General features: G+C 44.8%; 1 protein-coding gene and 1 long non-coding RNA gene across 5 annotated transcripts in view; one reads left to right on the forward strand and one right to left on the reverse strand.

Annotated features, from left to right (window-relative positions):
• ACSBG2 (acyl-CoA synthetase bubblegum family member 2) overlaps positions 1 to 10,317 on the reverse strand; it is a 46,117-nt gene extending 35,800 nt beyond the window's left edge. For 3 of the 4 annotated variants that reach the window (XM_075611602.1, XM_075611604.1, XM_075611603.1), the window contains exon 1: positions 10,101 to 10,317. The gene's annotated coding sequence lies outside the window, so the exon portion shown is untranslated. Of the gene's footprint in view, positions 1 to 2,398; positions 2,549 to 10,100 lie in introns of those variants that run through there. The other variant, XM_075611605.1, reaches the window with a different exon arrangement.
• Positions 10,102 to 19,498, forward strand: LOC142501568 (uncharacterized). The gene is made up of 2 exons (XR_012803520.1): positions 10,102 to 10,384; positions 17,828 to 19,498. It is a non-coding gene; the product is annotated as an uncharacterized LOC142501568 (long non-coding RNA).
• Positions 19,499 to 19,733: the final 235 nt, after the last annotated feature.

Consider the following 19,733-nt stretch of genomic DNA (forward strand, 5'->3'; position numbering starts at 1 on the left):
TAATTCGGTAGATCTTCAGGGGCGAGTTTGGGGGGCCCCATCCTATATAAAGATCAGAAACTTTGGGAATTTGGTCTTCAACATACAGGTGTGTGGAATCGCACTGTGCCACGATCAAAGATTCTAGGGGAGAATATCCGGCCATCTGTCTGAGCTGAAGAAGAGGTGAAAGTGGGTCATGTAGCAAGACAATGATCCTCAACATACATGTAGATTTACAAAAGAATGGCTGCAGAAGAAGAAATTCCGCTTTGTAGAATGGCCTAGTCAAAGTTTGGACCTAAACCCCATAGAAATGTGGCAGAACCCGAATCGAGCCGTCCATGCAAGGAAGCCTTCAAATGTCACGGAATTGAAGCAGTTCTGCAAAGAGGAATGGGCCAAAAGTCCTCAAAACCGATGTGAGAGACTGACCAGCAGCAACAGGAAATGCTTAGTTGAAGCGATTGCTGCTCAAGGGGGCACCACAAGGTACTGAATCTAAAGGTTCACATACTTTTTCACACATGGATACTGAATGCCAAATCATTTGTGGATAAATAAATGTTGAGAAAGTATCATGTTTGTTTGATCAGTTATCTTTTTTCAATTATTAGGACTTAGATCTTAATCTAATATAATTTAGTTTTGAACTATGTGAAAATCCTAAGGGGTCCACAAACTCACCACCGTATATACAAACCAGTTGTCACTAAACAGAATTTTAAAAAATTGGTAAGTGGTGTGTATGTAAATATACACACACGCACATAAGTTTGCCATAACGTTCGGTGATGTAGGCACATCCTGCTCTAAAATTGCATCACTAGCTTCTCCCCAGTCAGCGGGAAAGATGTGTACTTAAGAGGAAGCTGAGGAGGAAGTGGAATAATATGTTTATTTTGGAAACCCAGAAAGGTCAGCCCATGTTTGCCGGTTCAAAAAAAAAAAAGGGAAAGAAGGAAGTTAAAAAAGGGACCGTCCATAGTGATGCATCATTTACTTTTTTTTTTTTTTTTAACAAAATTGTTCTTGGCAAAAAACAACTAAAAAATAAAAAAAAACTGTCTGTGCACAGCAAGGCCCATATTTACTAAGTGCTGCAATTCCATGACACCTTCAGACCAATTTAAGTCTTTCGGCACCATAAATTATCTCGTCCAAAAACACCACTCTGTAAATATAGGCGGGTGCATGTAGTCTCCCAAAAAGTGTCCAAACAGGTGGCTAGTCTTAGAGAAATATTTATTTATTTTAAACTCTTTTATTCCATTTTCTTTAATGTTGGATTGTGGGGTTACAGAAAGAAGAAGTCAAGGTGATGGGTAAAGATCATGAACATTATTGCATCTACATTGAAGATAAAGAATGTTCAACACATTACAGCAGGGGGGCGCAAACTTTTTTCCCTGCGCCCCCCTGCCGGCTGTCCCCTCACTCCCGCGCCCCCCTCCCAACCCCAACTTACCCGCGCTCCGGCGTAATGACGTCACGTTGCCATAGCAACGTGACGTCACATGACCTCGCAGCGTCATTTTGACGCCGCGTTGCCATGGCGACACAGGGAGGAAGCCGCCGGAGCCACGGTAAGTTAGGTTTACAGAGGCCCTGCAGCTCCCCCGGCACTTAATTTAAGTGCCTTCGGGAAGCGCGCGGGGCCTCTGTAAATCCCGCGCCCCCCGTCGGCAGTGTCGCGCCCCCCCTGGGGGTCGCGCCCCACAGTTTGCGCACCGCTGCATTACAGTACGTAACAGTATATTACACAATTGTACTGTTTGCTTCTTTTAGTTCTAAATCTGTCCCGGATAAGTATTTTTAAACTAATCCTGCAATCAAAAAAAAAAAAAAATCACACAAGACATTGTGGCTTTGCTGCCAATTCCCTGTATTATTTCCAAGAACAGCAGAATACATGTAAAAACCACTATGATTTTGTTTCTATAATTACTCCGTACCCTTCCTAAATAGTCATCATCTATCACAGGAGCCTTTACCTTTCTCGCAAGCAACACCAAGATCCGGGTTTGTTTTTAAATATCTCTTCTTTCAGACACACTAATGAGGAATTTTCTCCAAGGGATATATATATAAAAAATAATAATAAATAAAAGCCCCATACAAATCCAGGCTAACGAGACATGAGGGACTTTGGCAATCTCATCTCCTAACCGATTCAGCGCCAACGTGGCCTACTATATAATAGCAACTCTGTACCAATTGTATAGGACATTTGGTCGTTTCGCCACGACCAAATGACCACCGGCACTTGGCAGCAACTCACCCCCACTGCCGGGTCACTCAGCCATCAGCTGCTTCGCTGCTAAGGAAAGTCCATAACCCCCCCCCACACTACTAATGCTACCCCTTACCCAAAAAAACCCACTTACGTTAACCCTCTACCCTAACCGCTAAAACTTACCTTATGTTAGAAGCAGGCTGCGGCTCAGTGTCCAGCTGCAAGGGGGGTCCGTCTGAATCCGAACGCCAGTGGTAATTTAGGCAGAGCTTATACCAACTATGCAACCGCGCGCACTCCTTCAGCACCAGCGATCTGTGCTGCAGGAGATTGGCGAGGCGAGGCAGACGCATCATGAAGCTGGTTCACCCTCATTGGCTGAACCAGCTCACGTGACGCTGACGTCAAGCGACAGCTGCCTGAAAAAACAAAATGTCTTGTCACCTCAACACGCTGCCGCGTCAACGTGCCTCTTCACCTGCAGCTAGATAACACGTATGCCAAACAGTGAGAGCGTGCTTGTCGTGCACACACGCAGCAACTCGGTAAGTATGAGCTCAGCCTACGTTACAACAAAACAGCTGAGTTCTAATTTCCCATTCTGCTGTACCAACCTCCCAAAGAGTGCTCATTACTGGTGAATGCACGTAGCACCAAAGTAATCTTATGGAAGTTATACGTTTAATGGGTTAAATGGAGATGATTGGTGCATTTTAGAACGCAAATAATATTGGACACAACAATGTAGACAGAATTTCGCAGGCACAACAAGTCTCTGCCCAGAGGTTATCATTTTGGTACGTGGGATATAGGGAGATAAAGTGACTTTACCAATGTCACAAAGGGAGACATTAGGATTGTAATAGTGCTTACTCCATTCCAAATCAAAACAAATATCTATGTTAAAATCATTTTGAATTCCTTATTATAAAAAGTAACCAAATGTTATTTACAATCTTGATCTACATAGTTACATAGTAGATGAGGTTGAAAAAAAAGACGTAGGTCCATAAAGTTCAACCTATGCTAAATTTCGACAACAGATACTTGATCCTATATCTATACTTACTTATTGATCCAGGGGAAGGCAAACAAAAAACCCCATTAAGGGAAAAAATTAATTCCTTCCTGACTCCCAAGAATTGGCAATCGGATTAATCCCTGGATCAACATCCTTCCCATGTATACTTATTTGGTATATCCCTGTATACCTTTCCCATCTAAAAAGATGCCCAACCTTTTTTTGAACAAATCTATTGTATCCGCCATCACAGTCTCCATGGGTAATGAATTCCACATTTTAACTGCCCTTACTGTAAAGAACCCTTTCCTTTGTTGCTGGTGAAATTTCCTTTCCTCCAACCTTAACGGATGGCCCCGAGTCCTTTGTACTGCCCGTGGGATGAATAGTTCTTTTGAAAGCTCCTTGTATTGTCCCCGAATATATTTGTATATAGTTATCATATCCCCTCTTAGACGCCTCTTTTCTAATGTAAATAAATCTAGTTAAGCTAGCCTCTCCTCATAAGTTAGATTGTCCATCCCCTTTATTCATTTGGTGGCTCTTCTCTGCACTCTCTCTAGTTCCATAATCTCTTTTCTTAGGCTTGGTGCCCAAAATTGTACTCCATATTCAAGGTGTGGTCTTACTAGTGCTTTGTAAAGGGGCATAATTATGTTTACTTCCCTTCATCCATTGCCCGTTTGATGCAAGATAAGATCTTGTTTGCTTTTGCAGCTACTGCATGACATTGGGCACTATTGCTAAGCCTGCAGTCTACAAGCACTCCTAAAATCATTCTTCATCAAGGATTCCCCCAATATATCTCCATTTAATTTGTAAGTCGCCTTTTTATTCTTGCATCCCAAATGCATAACCTTACATTTATCTGTATTAAACCTCATCTGCCATTTACCTGCCCACGTTTCCAGTCTCTCCAAGTCCTTCTGAAGAGAAATTACATCCTGCTCTGATTCTACTACCTTACACAATTTAGTATCATCAGCAAAGATGGAGACTGCTCTCGATCCCAACCTCAAGGTCATTAATAAACAAGTTAAAAAGCAGGGGTCCCAGTACCGATCCGAGGTACTCTGCTCATGACTTTAGCCCAACCTGAAAAAGTTCCATTTATGACAACCCTCTGTTGTCTGCCCTTTAACCAGTTTTCAATCCAGGTGCATATATTATTACTGAGTCCAATTTTCTTTATTTTGTACACCAACCTCGTATGAAACCGTATCAAAAGCCGTTGCAAAATCTAAGTAGACCACATCAACTGCATTACCCTGGTCTAAATTCCTACTTACCTTCTCTAATCTCTTTAAAGGTGAACAAACAGTTCTTCACCAGCAAAACCTTAACTTGGTTGTGTGAGAAGTAATTACTATGCTAAGAGTAGAGATCAATATGTATTTGATAAGCTAATTCCAATATTGAAAATAAAACATTAATCTCTCATAAGTAAGTTTTACACTGTAAGGGCAATTAATAATTTGCTCCAGCTGCTGCCAGCAAAGTGGTTACTCTTCAGGGCTGAGGGGGTTAAACGTTACTACAGTAGATCAGGTTTCGCCAAGCATTTTTGTTCCAGCATTTCCAACCTTTTCCTTAAACCCACACAATACTCTTTCGCATTGCCTGAATCGTACAACCAGAAATGTTATTTTTATGGAGCATGCAAGAGATGCAAATTGAATTTAAGTGACAGTAGATCCATTTGTCACAGACATCTGGCTACGCTGCCCCTCTACAGGGACACATGTAATATCTAACCAGGCTGCGCCAGCCAACCATCCACATCATGTGACCAGTAGAGGAGATGAGATAAACGGAGAGGTTACTATAGAACATTCACCCGTGATTCATCCAAGTGATGATTCACTACTATTTTGTATAATGCTGCATTTACAAGTGCAATACAGTACACAGCAGCAATACAGTGAAATTGTTCCTCTATTATAACTTAAAGCAGCAGTTCAAGCTGCCGCTTAATTTTTTTTCTCCATGCAATATGTGCATTAATACAATCTGCACACGGACAAATGATTAGCTAAGTTGCCGATGGATCGGCGAAGATTTGGGTCAGGGGTTCACTAAAATGACAGTTAGTGCTGCAGAAGAGTACCCAAAATGCTAAGTTCTGTGTGGAAGATCATGTTTGTTGTTTGGAAGATCATGTGACCAGAATTTAATAGTGATGGTGTACCAGTTTTAAAATTATATATAAGACTTTCAGAGGGGGACAATTGAATAAACACACTCCGGTGATGGAGTGGAGAATGGTTTTGGTAAAATGTCACGGTAACAATTCATAAAATTCTAAATTCCGACAAATATGCTGGAAAGCCTCCATCAATACAGAACATGATCCGAGAGCACAAATGGTGTAGGAGTGGAACTGCCCCGTTGAGCTTACACTTACTTGCGCACAATGCCGGAGCTCCTGGTTCAGGGATGGCCTATCTGAAGCAATCCAGATATACAGCAACAAGAGAGATGATCCAGGGCTCCACGGGTTTTTCAGCAAAATAATTTATTCATGATACACAACGTTTCAGCCTCACTTAGGCCTTTATCAAGTGCCTAGTCACTTGATAAAGGCCTAAGTGAGGCCGAAACGTTGTGTATCATGAATAAATTATTTTGCTGAAAAATCCATGGAGCCCTGGATCATCTCTCTTGTTGAGATATATATATATATATATATATATATATATATATATATATATATATATATATATATATATATATATATATAGATATATATAGATATATATAGATATATATACATATAGACACACACACACACACACACACATACATACATATAAAAAACATACAGGGTCAGCTTTATATATAATTTTCGAAAGCATGGGACCAGTGGGTCTGGAACATGAAGGGACCCACATATAAAAATGTACTCTGTAAAAAGGGAAGAATTGTTGTGTGTGCTGTTTGCGCATCCTAGTGTATGATCAGCCCCAAACTTTTAAGTCTGCGCCCCCCTGCCTGCTCGCGCCGCCCTTACCTTGGCTCTGGCATCAAATGACGCTGCAGGGGTATGTGACGTTACGTTGCCATGGTAATCTGACATCATTTGACGCCGCGTCGCCCAAAGCCAAGGTAAGGGAATTTACAGAGGACTTGCACGGTCCCCCGGCATCTAATTTAAATACCTTGGGGACAGCGTGGAACAGCTGCGCCTCCCCCCCACCGGAAAATCTCCCATTCCCACTGGGGGGCGCCCCCCCAATTTGCACACCTAGAGCAGGGGTAGGCAACTCTAGTACTTACATGTCAGCAACAGGTCAGGTTAAAGATATCCCGGATTCACCAGAAGCAGCTCAGTCATTTTCATTGAGCCCCCGCTGAACAAAATCAGGGATATCCTTAAAACATGGCCTGTTGGCGACACTGGAGTTGCCCACACGCTACAGGGGCTTCTTCTATCCCTCTCGTGATGCTGTGAACCTAAGGCCTCGGACATAGTGCACTGAGTGTCACTGAGCAGTGCTCTCGCTTGCTGACGCTCGCGCTACCAGGAGCTTTTTGCTGTCCTGACAGAGGAGACAGCAAGCGCGCTTGGGAGGCGGGTAGCACTGTGTGTGTGTGTCACTTGGTAGCTGTCAGTGTGTGTGTGTATGTGTCACTTTGAAGTGTTCTGTGTGTTTGTGTGTCACTGTGGAACGTGTGTGTGTGTATATTATATAATATTTAAAAAATTAAAAAAAAAAGACATGTGGTGAGAATAAATTATTTATTAACATTGTGCAACTTTGATAAATATATTCAAGCACGCACGCAAACACACACATACACACATATATATATATACACACACAATGCACACACACAATGCACACACATTATATATATATACACACACACATGCACACACATGCACACACACACACACACACGCACACACAAGGGGGGCAGGGACCGGAGCAGAAGGGGGGCAGGGACCGGAGCAGAAGGGGGGCAGGGACCGGAGCAGAAGGGGGGCAGGGACCGGAGCAGAAGGGGGGCAGGGACCGGAGCAGAAGGGGGGCAGGGACCGGAGCAGAAGGGGGGCAGGGACCGGAGCAGAAGGGGGGCAGGGACCGGAGCAGAAGGGGGGCAGGGACCGGAGCAGAAGGGGGGCAGGGACCGGAGCAGAAGGGGGGCAGGGACCGGAGCAGAAGGGGGGCAGGGACCGGAGCAGAAGGGGGGCAGGGACCGGAGCAGAAGGGGGGCAGGGACCGGAGCAGAAGGGGGGCAGGGACCGGAGCAGAAGGGGGGCAGGGACCGGAGCAGAAGGGGGGCAGGGACCGGAGCAGAAGGGGGGCAGGGACCGGAGCAGAAGGGGGGCAGGGACCGGAGCAGAAGGGGGGCAGGGACCGGAGCAGAAGGGGGGCAGGGACCGGAGCAGAAGGGGGGCAGGGACCGGAGCAGAAGGGGGGCAGGGACCGGAGCAGAAGGGGGGCAGGGACCGGAGCAGAAGGGGGGTAGGGACCGGAGCAGAAGGGGGGCAGGGACCGGAGCAGAAGGGGGGCAGCGATCGGGGCATCACCCTCTCCCCTCCTATACACAACACACACCACACACCCCACACACACCACACACACCACACACACCACACACACCACACACACCACACACACCACACACACCACACACACCACGGTGTCTGGTGTCTGGTGTCTGGTGTCTCTGCAGGGAACCGGCTGCAGCCCCATTGGATGGGAGCGGTCACATGACCGCTCCTCCGCTTCCCCGAGCGCCAAATATATCAGTTTGGCGCTCGGGGAAGAGTTTCTCCTGCTCAGCGCGCATCAGCAGGGAGAAACTATAGCCGCGCTGATAACAGATGCAGGGGCGTTCTGCACGCCTGAGTGCTCTATGGCCCGGGCCTAAGACTGTGCTAGCCTTCTGTAACCACAGATTTTATATTCTGTACATTAGTGAATTACAGTACATCAGTCATGTCTAAGGCCTTGTTCAATGTACTGGCTACAGCGACGCTACCTGTGACATCACACATCACCGTAGAAAAAGTTGCACACTGGTGTGCGATGTCACTGGTGGCAAGGGGCTATGTGATTGGCTGCTGCCAGTCACGTGGTGCAGCTGTCTCTGGAAATCTCAAATTCTTTTGACTACAGCGATTTTGATAGCTGTGATATCACACGTTGCCCCCACTATGGCCGGTCGCTACTGACTACATTGAGTTGCTTTGCGGCTGCAAGCCATCGCTTTAGCCAGTACTACAAAACGCAGCCTAAGGCTAGGCCTCCGGTGTCTGCGGCTGTGAGCACAGCGCACACAAGGGACGGCCCTCTATGGGGCCGGCCCCAGTAGCTGCCTGCGCGTCCCGGCACAATGTGCGATGCGCGACCACATTTTGTAAAGACAAGGATTTTGTCTTTTCTTATGGTGACTGAGCGCTGGCCACGTCACAGCGGTTCAGCCAATGAGGGCGAACCAGCCGTGTGACATCATGGCCACGCGTTGCCAGGGGTCCACCAGGTCGTGCTACTGCCAGGAAAGAGCACCACCAGGCACCCCATCCCGCGCACTGGTGCCTTAGCTATGTCAGGCTACATCGCTGGAAAAAAACAAATTGAGATGACTTCCAGCGATCGCGACCAAGCCGTCGCTCCGTCGCGTTTACTATAAGCGCACGCGACGGCAGCAATGCATGTTTTGACGCGACGTCGCGTTGCTGTCACTATAAGCGCAGCCTTAGTCTAACCTTTCACTTCCTTGCCCTTTCCCCCCCACTTCTTTTCACTGCCACCACCCACATGATCAAAAGCCAAATAAAATGTAACAAAAAAAAAAAAAAAACCCCAGTCATTTCCCCTGTGTCTTTCCCCACCTCCAAGCCTGAGGAAACTACACATTTTCCATAGGTAATTTTATGACAATGCTAATGAGGACCCCATGGAAGAAAGGGCAAACTTCAGATGTAATACAGGCCACTTTGGCAGCAAGTGTCAAAATGTCTTCAGTGGAAACACGGGAAGGTTACGCTAGGTCCCACAGCCGGTTAGCAGACAGAAAAGGTGGTTTCACTTGTGGACTCTAAGGCCGCGCTTATAGTGACGGTGACGTCACCCGTCGCCACTAGCGAAAGTTATACTTCAGTTTTAAGCGACGTCGCTGGCGACAAGGCCAGTGACGTCACGGGTCGCCATCACGCTTACTATAAGCGCTTGCAACTGAGTCAATGGATTTGTTTTGGAGCGACATCGCCAGGCACTATAAGCGCAGCCTAACACACCGTGAGATCTAGCGCGCGGTCTTGTTCTGCACTGGCAGTTCTTCGGGTGAAATATATTTTTTTATTGGTTGTAAGATAAATACACACATCATTAGTACTTTTTTTATTGGAGTGGCTACTCAGGTGTGTCGGTGCGCACACACAGTGATATCCGTGGACAAGTTATTCTCTCAAATAACAGGTCTACCGATGTTATGCCTGTGTGCGGAGCATAAAATCAAACGCGCGCGTGTATATATATATATATATATATATATATATATATATATATTAATTCATATACTCGATATACACATTAGGCGTGTATAATTAAAAAAAAAATATATATATATATTTATTATACACGCCTAATGTGTATATCGAGTATATGAAAAAAAAATATATATATATATATATATATATATATATTATGTGTATGGAGATCTGAGAAAGCGATACTAATGGTATATAAAAAAATATATATATTTATTATGTATATGGAGAGCAGAGAAAGCGATACTAATGGTTATATATATATATATATATATATATATATATATATATATATATATATATATATATATATATATATATATATATATATATAGTGTATGGAGAGCAATACTAATGGTACTCACGTTCCGTGTGACAGTGGTTGACAGGACCCGGTGCTCGGTTACGTCTCTGGTACCGGGTGTTGCTATGACAGTATCACGTGGGTGTGAGCTCGCGCCGCGTAGTCTTCGTCACGCTCAGCGTTCCCTTAATAAAATTGTCACTGCTCGTTGTCTCCCGCCGCCAGCGACCCCAACATGTGCCTCGTCACTTTAAACTGGCGCGAGCAGCAGCAGATCAACTGCTAAAAAGCAGAAGCGAGGGGCGGCGCCGGGTGTCATGCAGATTGGGGCGGGGACGCCATCAGGTGAGCAGTGGGTGTACCGTAGGATGATAACACGTGTGCATTAACATGATAATACTTATATAAATATTGATTCAAGCTGTCCCACCCACGTTTGAAATAAATTGACAAACTCAGAATTTGAATGAAAACTGCCACAGCATTTATTATACAAACATAGTCCTTGCTAGCCATAACATGAACAGATAACATAACATAAACCCCATTCAACACCTCAACAGCATAGAACCAGCAAGGACATCCCGCCACTGTGACAACAAACCATATACGGTAACATACATACCATGTAACAATGCATCCCATACATACAACATCCAACCCATGTAACATGCATCCCATACAACATTCATCCTATGTAACAATGTATCCCATACATACAACATGCAACCCCTGTAACATGCAACCCATGTAACATGCATCCCGTACATTTGGATAAACATAACAAGAAACATTTGTTTGTAATATTTTGTTAATAGGGCGGGTCACGGGCTGGGAAACACACTCCTCTTTGTGTTGATCTAAAATGATTGACAGGTATTCTGATAATTAGCTCATCTTGGCTCCACCCACTTTACAAAACCCACCAATTACTAACCCTTCAAAAACTCTTTCCACTTAACTTAACCCATTCCCCACCAGGGTAGTCGTCATCCGCAATCATGTTCCCCATTCCAATAGGTGCATGGTATTTTGTTCAATGAAGCCAATTTACTGAAGAGTTTAAGAGATAGGTTAGTGGACTTAGCAGAGAGTGAGATATCGGCAAAATGGGATAATTCATGCAAAAGCGACCTACCTGGATATCCTTTATAATAGGGTTATTCCTAATTTGACATTCCTGGGTCTGTGCTGATCTACAAAGAGGGCTTCATTTTTTTCATTTATAATATTTTTATATATTTTTCTGTCCATTTTTAATACATTATAGATTTTCGTGCCTCTTTTTCAAGATTCAACAATTTTCATTTTAATTTTTATATGTATTTTGATTTATAAGTGTTTTTTCATTTTAGTATGTTTTTTGTTCAAATTATGTGTTTCAACCTCCTTTTTCTTTTCCATTCTAGCCTATCCCGCTTAGCATATGCTATTTAGGGTTTTTACTTAATGTTTTTTGTTTGAATAAAGATTGTATGTTGTGATTGTGGCCTGACATGGCACAATGGGTAAGGTTATGGGGTTATTGACTCCTCTCCGCTCTTATTGTATTGACTGGGGGACCTGAGCCGCGGGCCAATTAGGTATTTCAATGCCTTACGAATTAGTACATGTTATTCCCTGATGAAGAAACCTTTGGTTTTGAAACGCGTTGGAAAGAACTTTTGCTGCGATATTCAGTTGGACATTTCATCCTACCCTATTGCTGGTTTGATTCCCTAACTGGTGAGAAAATCGCGATGCGAGTTGCGGTGTCGCCGCAGAGTGACGTCATAGATCTGGAGACGGAGGATCAGAGGGCTGCAAGTGTGCAGCAAACCACTGCGAGTGACCATCCTCACCAACGGAATCTTTACCGTCGTTAGTAACGAGTCTGCTGGGACTTCCATCCATACTAGCAGGACTATCGAGGATTTGCTGACATTGTTTATGGATCGAAAGACGCAGAGGCTTCAAGCTGCATAACACCTGATGATATCCTGCTTGGAGATCCGGTTGGCGCATGGGTAACAATAACCCCTGAAATGCTGGTTTTTTTCTTCTCTGATGTACGCATAATACTTACCTGTACTGTTTTATTGGAATAATATTTCTTTTGATGCACTATGAGTGTTGTGCGCTGTGTTTTCCATTTAAATTATATGCCTGGGGAGCGCGCAAGGCCTCTATAAGTTTCCTTACCTTGTCTCCAGCGGCTCATGGGCAACATTTGACGCAGCGGGGTCACATGATGTTGTGACATCAGAAACGTTGGAGACAAGGGAAGGGGGAGGGGGCACGAGCAGGGGGGAGAGCATGCAGGGGGTCGCAGACAAAAACGTTTGTGCACCCCTGTGTTAGAGGGCCATGAACGATAGCCAGATACAAGGCTGTCAGCCTCAAAGGAAACTAACATTCCTGAGATACCCCTTGTGCATCAGAGAGGGGTGACACACAGGTCACCTGTTAGTTGGAGGACTTTACTAAAAATGAGAATATCATGTGATGTCATCTACTCTGCGTAATAGGAGGTACATATCTGTCACCATTGCGATTATACATATCAAAGCGTACCACACACTACATGGGTAAGAGGTGCAAAGGACAGATATCCATTTGTCACTCAAATTTGAGCAAGATGGTCAAAATGAATCTTGTTACATTCGTCAGAATCATCTGAATCTATTTATATGACTCACGTGTGTCTTAAGTGTTAGAGAAAGGAAGTTCTAAGTGCATTTATAAATTGAAGCAAGGATTTAAACGTCTTCTTTAGGAGGTTTTTTTTCTCTATCAGTCAACCTAGAAGTTGATTTACGACAGGGGTGGGCTTATGTTGTTTCCATGGGGAAAAAAATACAGCAGGGCCATGCTTTTCGGCGTCCACCGGCACAGAGAAGGGGGCTGCCATGTTGGATCCTAAGTCATGCACAATGGGCGGTTGCGCCCGGCGCAGACCGTAATTTGCACGCGCAGAATGGCGAAAAATGCCGGTTTGCGCATGCGCAGAACGGTAAAAAATGCCGGTTTGCGCATGCGCAGAACTGAAAATCGCCAGATTCGCTTTCCAGCGATTTTCACTATACAGCGGGCCACTGGAACGGAACCCGCCGTATACCCGGGGCCCTCTGTAGTACATAAGTCTTAGCAGGGTATTATGAAATGAGAATTCAACAGAGGTGTGTTTGGGATCAAACATATGGATTTTCATAATTATACATATATAAGCACCTTTGCTATATCTCTCTGTGGACAGATCAAACTATACCTCCCTACATAATGTGATATCAGCCCTGTGTTTTTATACGTACATTGACAGTTCGTTTCTACGTTATCAAAAACTGACATTATACGTGGTGCAGCTTGAACACACTAACCACTTTCATAGTATGTATTAGTGACCTATTAGGGACAAAATTCCCTGTATGAATGTCTTTCTATGCTACAGTAAATTTGGACTTCTAGAAGAAGACGTGCTATGATTACTTCAATATATCTTATTTCTGCCACATTACGAGAAACCCTGTCTCTTTGTATGGAGATACAGATCTAGATACAGATACCTTTAAGACCCACCTTAAGACACACTTGCTTAAAGAAGCATGAGTAGCTCCGTAAATATTACTAGACACATGATACATAAAGCTTGGCCCCCTGCAGAAGCACTTACCAAAATGCCCTCCTACTGTTTCTGTACGTTCCTCCTCCATACCAATTAGATTGTAAGCTCCTCGGAGCAGGGACTCCTCTTCCTAAATGTTACGTTTGTCTGAAGCACTTATTCCCATGACCTGTTATTTATATTATTTGTTATTTTTATGATTGACACGTGTATTACTACTGTGAAGCGCCATGTACATAAATGGCGCTATACAAATAAAGACATACAATACAATACAGTACTTATTATTTTTTTATTTTTTTACCTACTCCAGTACTATGCCCTCCTACAAGCACTGATGTCTGTTTTCACACCATGCTCACCACTTGTGTTTACAGCCTGAGGGTTACCTTGCAATAGTGGGTCCCGGCAGGCCCCTGATTTTACTGGCTTTTCCTCTTCACTTTTGTGTTATTTTCTTGAAATATTGGTGTGTTTCACATTGTGAAGGATGAAGGTCCCATAGCAAACCGAAACATTTGTCTCACTCTTGGACTACAATATACCCCTTTTTCATTATGCTATCCAGTGTGCAGTGTCTTTCTTCTGAGCATGGTGTCAGGTGAAGTATAATATATATATATATATATATATATATATATATATATATATATATATATATAGTGATGTATTGAAGCAAAAGGTATTTGAGGGGAGGTACATAGGACCCAGCACCTTACAGGGTGTGTTCCCTTCCCTCACACCTGAGCCCTAATTAATGAGCTGCAAGGTAAAAGGCAGCACAGACAGTGTCCTGGGGCTGCTGCTGTGCTGATCTAAAGGCACACATACAGACAGCCCTGTGAGAGACTGCAAAGGGAAGCTGCAGGTACAGTGTCTAAAGTGGGGAAAGAGTTTAGTTCTCCCACTGTTAGTTAGGGACTAAGCTGTGTTAGTCAGAACTCCTGAAAGGAGTTGGGTTTTTGTTTCTGTTTTATGTTATGAGTTAACCCTGTTCCTGCTTTGTACCTTGTAAATATACCCTCCTGTGCACAAACACTACATTTCCTGCCTTTGTTCTGCATAAAAGAGACTGCAACGTGGTGTGGGCATCACAATATATATATATATATAATCATTATTATCATTTTCAACGCTTCTCGATCCACTGTTTGTTGAAGGCCCCCTCAAGGGCCTTCCAGGTACTGCGGTTGCAAGTCTCTTCTCCATGTTGCTCCAACAAATTTCTGATTTCATCGTCCACTGCACACCATGTTGTCTTTGTCTTTTAATTTCCCCTAGAATCCAGTTGAAACCCATTGTTGGACAAAGATGGTAATTTCTTCTGTTGATACCAAAATAAAGGAGAGGTAATGAGTTATAAATTAGCACAGTATAGTGTATATAGACCCGAGTTGTGATGTACTGGGTAATTACTCAGTACCCGGCATACCTGGCACTTTTTTTGGTACCCGGAAATTACTTGGACCCGGCCCCAGAGGGCTGGGACCAGTGCTGGGTAAGAACCGGCACCGGGTAATTTCCATTTTGCTCCCTCTTACCTGTAGCCGGCGGTGGAGGGTGAGGAAGGCCGCTGCGGAGGGTGAGGAGGACCACGGCGACATCGTGGGAGCAGCGGCAGACATGCTGGTGATGGCGGTGGTAACAGAGGACGTCCTTGTTGAGCCGGCGCAGGAGCAGCGAAACACATCACAGCTGATGCCAGTGGGAGCCGGGGAACATGTGACCGGAGCAGAAGCATTACTATTGGAGAGCCGGGGAGGAGCTGGTTGCCCAATAGTAACGCTCCTGCTCGGTCACATGTTCCCCGGCTCCCACTTGCATCAGCTGTGATGTGTTCCGCAGCACCCACTCGACAAGGACGTCCTCTGTTACCACCACTACCACTAGCATGTCTGCCACTGCTCCCACGATGTCGCTGTGGTCCTCTTCACCCTCCACAGCAGTCTTCCTCACCCTCCGCTGCCGACTGCAGGTAAGCCAATACTACCACCCGGTACCCAGCCTGCAAATTGCCCCATATACCCGGTACTCGGAAATCCTCAGGACCCGGTACAACACTAGCCCGGAGCAATGGTTGCTAACTTCAGTCCTCAAAACCCCCCAAGGTTTTAAGGATATCCCTAATCAAACAAAGGTGGCTCAAACTGAGCAACTAACTGAGCCACTGATTCTGAAGCATGGATATCCCTACAGCCTGGCCTGTTAAGTGTTCTTGAGGACAAGAGTTGAGAACCGCTGGCCGGGCGGAATCTGCATTTAATAGACAATGAACGCAAGGAGGCAAGTCTACAGTGTGTACTGTACATTTAACAAACAAAAATAAAAGTTTTAACTATTAAATATCCTGGAAACCGTATGACTTAAGAACAGGTTTCTTTTAAAGGGTTTCACTAAGTCCTAACTTGTGACTCTGGTCATATTGATAGTCACATACAGCAAGTATATACAGTAATGCTGCGTTGTATGAGTATTACACAGCATACACGTGTCTCACCTTATTCCATAAAATACAAAATGCTCTCAAAAAATGTGTCATACTATCCGCTTCATCTGTCTTCACACACATTGTTGAACTTATACTGTGATATTATTATAGTTTATTTGTAAAGCGCAAACATATTCTACATCAGTTACATAAACAGAATGACATACAAAGAAGGACAAACAGATACAGAAGGTAATGAGGACCCAGGTCATAAGAGCTTACAATTTAGAGCAGTGGCTTTCAATCTATTTTTGGTTAAAGAACCCTAGAATTATATTGCGAAATTCTGGGGAACCCCCAACCCTCTTTCCCCCCCGCTCCCGTTCTTCTCTCCCCCATCCGTCTCTCTTCCCCCCCGTCCATCTCTCATCCCTTCTTGCGCCCCATCCTCCCCTCACATACACTTCCTCTCTTTCTCTTCCCCACCTTTGTCACTCCCCCCTCCTCCTCCTCTCTCCCCTTACACTCCCCTCTCTTTTCCTCTTACACTCTCATCTCTCTTCGCCTTTCACTCCCCGTTTCGTGGTCCCTCTCACACTCCTACCTCTCTTCCCCTTTCACCCCCTCTGCCTCTCTCCCCCTCTTACAGTCCCCCATCTCTGTTCCCCTCTTACACTCTCCCTTCTCTCTTACACTCCCTCTCTGTCTTCCCCCCTCTCAAACTCCGCTATCTCTCTCATTTCCCTTCAAACTCCTCCTCTTCCTCTCACGCCTCCCTCCCACTTCCCTCTCTTCCCCGCACTCCTCCACCTCCCTCTCTTCCTTGCTCACCACACACCTCCCCCCCAACCAAGCAATCTTACCTTGGGGTGAGGAGGCCACTGGTGCAGTGCTGGGCCGTAACTCCCTCCTCCGGTCTGGTGGAAGTTGAACCCGACTTCCAGTGCCAACCGGAGGAAGGAGATTACTGTGAACACTGGGATACTGCTGCTGCTGTGAAGCTGCCAGCCCTCTGCCGCCTAGACAAGGACAGTTGTTTCAGCTCTCCCCCCATCAGCGGCGGGGCCCTTGAGTGATTCCGTTGAACCCCGGTTAAAAATCACTGATCTAGAGCAGTGTTTCCCAACTCCAGTCCTCAAGGAACCCCAACAGGTCAGGTCTTAAGGATATCCCTGCTCCAGCACAGGTGTCTCAGTCAAAATGACTGAGCCGCTGATTGACCCACCTGTGCTGGAGCAAGGATATCCTTAAGACCTGATGTGTTGTTGTTCCCTGAGGACTGGAGTTGGGAAACACTGATCTAGAGGATATGGAAGGTTCCAGTGTCAAACGTGACTGAGGGTCATGCAACTTGACTTTAACAGTGTTGCAATTATTCTGTGTGGGGCCATATCCGAGGATGTGGGGTGATACATCGCATGAGATTAACAGTATTAACGCTGTAATGTTTAACCCTATAGTGTTTACATGTACAGGTATCTGCCCAGGCACTGTACTTTTAAATTATATGTTACTTGTTGATGTTAGTGCACAACAAGTATGTACAGGTGCCTCTTAGTAAATATTTGTTTGGCAACTACCACATTTTTATGTTTTGGGAGCAGGGGGTTGGGAAAGAAAAATGGGCAGTGGAGACCTGCAAGGTGTTTAATTGGCAGGTGTGAGGCTGTGTAGGAGTTGTTAGGTTTGAAAGGTGTTTTGGTGCATACGGATCATAAATACATTGTTACAAAACCTTTTTCTTTTTTTTTTCAAATAGTAATGCGCGGCACGCAGGCAAGATGAGCGCTTAGCTGAGGAGCTACTCTGATCCCAGAAACAGCACTCCTCTAAAAGATATAACGCGAACCGATGCCATAACCACCTGCAGCACCGTCGGAACACCCGATAAGATGAAGCCTAGACCGGAGAAGAGTCAAATGACGCGGGAAAGAAGAGCCCTGCGGGGATAGGCAGAGAATCAAGATGGGAGCGCCACCAGGCCCCCTCACAGTCAGAGGCTGAAACAGGAGCTGATGACAGTGTAAGACCCACAACTAAAGGTGATCTAAATAATTTACTGAAAAGTATGGTACAGATGATGCAAATAGAAATGAACAAAGTAGTGTCTGAACTAAGACAAAACTTACGTGGACTGGGGGAGAGAGCTGACTGTCTGGAGGGGGTAGCAGATGAACTGATCTCAGCCCAAAATGTCACCGACCATGAAATAGTAGCCTTAAAAGCACAAATAAGTACTCTGACTGAAGTGCTAGAAGACACAGAGAATTGTGCCAGACGAATCAACCTGAGCTTAAGAAATATCCCAGAAACTGTACTCGCAGAAGCGCTGGAGGAATTTGTGCGAAAGTTGTTTCAGACCCTGCTTCCTGATATCACGGAGGAGAAGCTGCTGCTAGACAGGGTCCACAGGGCCCTAGGACCAAAACAACCTGACCCTAACAAAATGAGAGATGTTATACTGTGGGCTCATTATTACATGGTCAAAGAGGCTATTATGCAAGCCTCCAGGTCAAAACCTTAGATAGAATTTGAAGGTCATCAGATCCAGATATTTAGTGATCTTGCCCCCTCCACCCAACTCAAAAGGAGTAAGTTAAGGTTTGCCGTTCAAACTCGTAATTTGGCATAACGGATCAATATTAGTGGTGAAAACTCCAGATGAAGGAGAAAGAGCACCAATTAAGCTGGGACTAAAACAAGCAACAAAATCACCCCCGTCAACTGGATAACCTAATGGATCATCACTTACACCCATCTGGACGCAGACAAAGTTACAGCGAGAAAGCAGATAAAAGGACCGGGCAGAAATTCAAAAAGCTTCGGGCGAATGACCACCTCCTCACATCCGAAAACCTGTCGGAAAGAGGAAATCTTACAAAGACCATAAAAAGACTGAACAACTCGTCCAGTCAGAGGACCTTGACATTACTTCCGCTCGGAAGTCGAGGGAGGCTCGTTGGCCTCTGTGTTGAGTGACATCAGTGCCAGCTGCGGCCCACTTCCAACACCCTGTTCTGGAGAGGAAAATGACTTTAGGAGCCACGAGAAATTACTTTTGGTTGTATTGTATTTTTTGTTTGGGGTCCCATCAAATGTTCTCCCTTTTACCTCCCCCTCCCCGTAAACCCTAGGACTAGGGAACACACAGGAAGCTTATACACCCTTTAAAAAAGAGTAAAGGGAACCTCCACCCTCAGAGGAAACCCTTATCCCCCTACATCCCCTAAGGGCTAAGTTGTCCTATAGTCTCCGGAAGACCCACAGGGGTAGTTTAACTGTTTTATATATGTTATTGTTCTCTTTTTGTTCCCCTCCCTTCTCACAGTTAAGGCAAGAGATGTTATAAATATTGCAGAGTAAAGGCCCACTTCACGTTCAAGGCAACAAAAATGTTTATTAAACACAGTTTAATTTTGACATGTTAAAACTGGGTTTATTGAATGGTAAATGAGTAAACAATGGCAAAATGAGGACAGAAAGACTTCCTTAGTTGCTGCACTGAGAAGAACACCCCTCATCGGCTTGTCAAGCTGCTCCAGACTGGTGACACGTAGATTTCCCTGTCTATGCGAACACAATTTTTTCTTACTTTTGTTGTGTACAATATTCTATTCAGATGGGAGGGAGATATTTTGTGGTATGGCATGAAGGGAAGCACCACA

The sequence above is a fragment of the Ascaphus truei genome, chromosome 8 (assembly GCF_040206685.1).
Source record: "Ascaphus truei isolate aAscTru1 chromosome 8, aAscTru1.hap1, whole genome shotgun sequence".
NCBI lineage: Eukaryota > Metazoa > Chordata > Amphibia > Anura > Ascaphidae > Ascaphus > Ascaphus truei.